The following is a 4,675-nucleotide window of genomic DNA, read 5'->3' as shown; positions in this document are numbered from 1 at the left end:
GATAAGGTTACACCACTAAGGTGCTCAACAAAGCCCCAAAAGTCTACCAAATTATAAGACTAACAAGGACTGCACAATGGTAGGTATTCCTCAACTCAATTGGTTCTAAGAGCCAAAATCAATTCACCACTCAAATTCATTTGTTACCACCCATGTCCCAAAGTATCTCCTTTACAATTCTCGTCATTGAACTTCACTTACTATGTCATCCCCAAGTACCATAGCTTGTCTACTCCATCATCTCACCACTTAATACTTCTAGTCTTCGATACCATAAATTAGAATCACACTCTTGAACTCACGAACTACATCAAACAACATTCCACCAAAATTCCCAAATCCAGATATGACAAATAAAGTCAACCACGTGTTCTCAAATTTCGAAAGGTCAACAAGGGCTACTCTATACTAGATTTGGTCAACTCAAAAGGTTTAACAAACTAACTAATTCCAAAATACAATACCAATCCATTAAGCAACATCAATGTCCTATTGTATTCCTTTCAAGGCCTACAAGGATTAGGGCTAACTATCATTCCTTTAATTCTCCATAAGAAACATCGAGACTCTCAAATGAAGTAGCTCAGGTTCATTCCATCTTATGTGCTAAGGTAGTACCCATGCTCAATCATCTATAACAAACAAGCTCTCAATAGACATAAATCCAAAGGTGTTCCTCAACTCACTAGGCTCTCATATCATGCACAACTAACAAGTCTAACCAAAGAATCCCAAGTTATATTCTCCTATACCACTCAAACCTTAACCAATCAACTTCTCAACTCGTTCACGCCCTCCAATGATACATTCACTCACCCCAACGTACGAGGCTCAGTTAAAAACATTCTCTCAAAACCGGGTTCTCTTGAACAAGGGAACTATCCTGCGAAATAAAGGAAGGTGTCCACATGGACTTTATTATAAGAAGAAAACGAACCTAAGATGAATCGGGAGAAAGAATTGAAAGGTAGTTACCCAAGGCGAGAGATGAGGAATTTGAAAGACAAGTAAACAACGAGATTGGAAAACTAAGGTAAGATTGCATTATCTACATTTATTGGAGAGCCATCTTACAAAAGAGAAAATCAATTAGTACCTAACAATTAGCAATCACAAACATACTCCCACATAAAATCCTAATTCTACCCATCCTACCCTTCTCTCAAGTTTATTATTTAAAGGTCAAGTGATTCTAAGTGGGGTGCACAAACGTGCGTCGGGAGCAATAGGCTCTGATACCAACTGTGACACCCTTAAAAAATTAGCGTTATCTAATTACTTAAATGCGTAAATTCTACGGAAAAACTGGTAGGATATGTTTGTAAATGGTTCAACTAGATAAAACCTGCAAATTTCAAAACAATTTTTTTCTAACTAAACCATTCACAACCAATCCAACTTAAGAAGTCCAACATTCCCAGAAGCGGGTGCCAAAACCCTGCAAAAGCTGATGAACTACTTTGCCATAGCTAAATAGAAAGTAGAATGATACAAACCCAAAATAGAAAAAGGGAGACATATGTCCCTTCAAATAATATACAAACCAAAAGATAAAAGGTTTACTATAAGAATAGCCAAAAACTAGGTCCAAGGTTCCTTACTCACTAGCTCGTCTGTGACCCCCAACAAAGCATCAACAACCTGTCAATCGCATTTTATACAAACACGAAAGCCACAATTCAGTGGGGAGTAACTTCGAGTCCTCCCAGCCACGAATCGTCAAAATTAATGTAACATGTAATGTAACATGTAAACAATTTGATAAACCATTTACTTATCATGTATTCTAACAAATGACCCCTAAACTAACCAAACTAAACTATCATGTGACTCATATAATTCAAATAGTAATCCAAACTTTATCAATCAGAATCGCTTACATCTCACCTATTACGATTCATAAAATCACCATACAAGAAAGGGCAATATATCAAAGACAGGCATAAGTTCTTAGCACGGTCAATAGTCACTTTGTAACTCGAGTCTATACCACGAGGTAGGGAAGGTAATCGAACCGGTATCTTGGCTCAGCGGTTAATATTAATAAAATATGGCCAAGAGACAACACAACCCTAGCCTATAATCTGCGCAGACCTAGACATGCGGATACACACCACCGCACCCAAGACCCACAACTTTTTTTAAAACAAAGTGAAGTGAGTACCTTAAGGACACCACCGAAGGGTTGGCTAGTACTTAAGCTGACCACTTACTATCAAAATAAGTAACTGAGGTCATGCCCCAACTTGGATAAACATCCACTAGTCAGGAACACAAAGGCTATCAAGCAGTGAACATATACTCGTCAAAGACTATAAAGACCTATCTATGATGAAGGCCGAAGTACTCACCTAGGACCTAGTCCCCCTAGTCCCAGACTTGAATACTTTAGCCCACACCACACACGACTCACCACACAAGTCAATTAAGACACCCACTTAACCATAAGAGGGCAAAAAGTCCCACTTACCAACATGAATTCTAACATTCTATCATGTGAAAGGCTATATAATTGTCTATTCAGCATACAAATCCAACAATGTCCTCAATAAGAATTCAATACTAACTTCCAATTCTAGCAATTTTAACAATATTAATGGCTTTAGGGGAATCTAGGGCCATTATTACAAAATAAGAAGCTATTTAAATTCAACTAACTAAATAAGAAGCTATTTAAATTCAACTAACTACACATGTGAAATAGAGATATAATAAATGGCCTAAAACAAGAAAAAGGCCGATTATCTAATTCATTCAACCGAATTTTTACCCGCAACCCCAGCCCTGCGACAGGTACGGGTCAAATTGCGGTTGACCAATCACTCAATTAACTGACATCGCATCAGTTAAAGGGACTAAGGCTCAGTTTTCGGCACAATCAACAAAACATTACAATTATCCCTATACATTTCATTCTGAGCCTATTATTTACAAATTCATTTTGTAAACTATCCTAACATGTGATAACTATTAATATAAGCCTAGTTTTACCATTAACATAATTTTTATTACTTATATGATTCAATTCCTAAAGTGTACTCATACTAACTACTCCCTCCATTCAACTCCACTTTACAACTTTCCATTTTGCGCACTATTCACAAGCGGACATTCAACTTCAATTTTCTCTTGATACATAAGTGAAAATATATTCATGTGGGATCTTATTTGATTCGTTTTTAAGAGTACATTGAAAATATTTGACTTTTATAATTTTTGCAAATACGCAGCTAATGATATTTATCGTGTAAAAGCTGCGTTGGCAAACGTGATAAAAGAAAGTTGTAAAGTGGAGTTGAATGGAGGGAGTATATCATTAGTAAACCTTAAATGACAAATTTTGCATGGAAAACCGCGAAACAAGCAACGGACCGACCCGGGCCAACGTGGCTCGCCACGAACTCGCGCCGCCGCCCGCCCCCTACACCACCATTTTTTTCCATTTTTATTTAGTAAAAGACCGTCTGAACATTAATTAATCGTTCCCAATTCAACTTTGTTAATTTAAACTAACAAAAGGCATAATTTAAGCATAGTTTAAGCATGCATGCAACAAATTTATCATGTGAAAACTACTATTCAAACAAAAATCACCAAACATACAAAAACAACAAAGATTGTGACGATAATTCGTCGAGTAACTCGAAATATGTTACCTTAAGCTAGAAAAAGAGCAATTAGCACCTCAAAACCCAAACCCTAACGACGACTAGCCGCTATCCTCTACAATATACGAGTCCCCGAACTCGTCTTCCAAATCTTCACCTAATTAAACAATAAAAACACAATAATTAAACACAAAAACCGAAATTACCGAATTTTGGTCTTAAAACAACTTCAAGAAAACTGAAATTAAACTATACCAAGTTGTAGATCTCGTCGAGGGGATTCTGGAAAGGTAAATTTCGTGAAAATCCGATAAGAAACGAAGAAATTATGGCCAAAATAGCTTGGAATTTGGTTGAAAATGGTGTTTTGATTTTGTAAGGTTGAAGATGACGATGGAAGCAAGGAAAATCAGAGAAAATTAAAGGGGAAGGGGATTTGACGCGTGAAAGGAAGAAAGGAAAGGAGGGAGTCGGGTTTGAGTCGGGATTTTTCGAGTCGGTTTTGACTCGTTTCACTAATAATTAAATCCGTAAGTCAAAAGCAAATTCCGTCAAGACCAAAGTTTTTAAACACGAGATTACAAGAAAATTGAATATTTATACTACCCATTTCCAAATTCGTTTACCCAACGTTCAATAGAATTGTCATTTTCCCCCCGATACGCCCTTATTTCGAAATAAAAAGTTTTACACGGTTTGAACTATTTTTAAACATTTCGAAACTATCAAAATAAATACTTTTCTTCAAAATATAATAAAATTATATTTCTTTGAATTATTTTTATTTTAATTACTTTAAATATCAAATTTTATTTGATTAATAAATTATTTTCGAAATATATTAACGGTCCGAAGTTTACGGGGCGTTACATAGAACCTCTCCCAAAAGTGAATACCCAAGGAAACCTCTTAATAACTAATATTATTATGTTCTAATAATAATAAAAGTCTAACTTAAAATTTGATACAAAAATAATTTGTATTTTCTCTTGAATATTTCGGTCAAGAGAGGAGCTTTTGTGAGTTTTTCTTTCTCTAAAAATGTTTCATAAGATGTAGAGAGAGTA

The 4,675-nt window shown here is 35.7% G+C and overlaps 1 long non-coding RNA gene across 1 annotated transcript; it reads right to left on the bottom strand.

Annotated features, from left to right (window-relative positions):
* Positions 1-1,378: 1,378 nt before the first annotated feature.
* On the bottom strand, positions 1,379-4,006 carry LOC141598308 (uncharacterized). Its single transcript, XR_012523412.1, has 3 exons — positions 3,864-4,006; positions 3,657-3,765; positions 1,379-1,641 (listed from the first exon to the last, which is right to left on the bottom strand). It is a non-coding gene; the product is annotated as an uncharacterized LOC141598308 (long non-coding RNA).
* Positions 4,007-4,675: the final 669 nt, after the last annotated feature.

The sequence above is a fragment of the Silene latifolia genome, chromosome 9 (genome assembly GCF_048544455.1).
Source record: "Silene latifolia isolate original U9 population chromosome 9, ASM4854445v1, whole genome shotgun sequence".
NCBI lineage: Eukaryota > Viridiplantae > Streptophyta > Magnoliopsida > Caryophyllales > Caryophyllaceae > Silene > Silene latifolia.
Note: the sequence above shows the minus strand (reverse complement) of the source record. Positions and strands in the feature narration are given on the sequence as shown.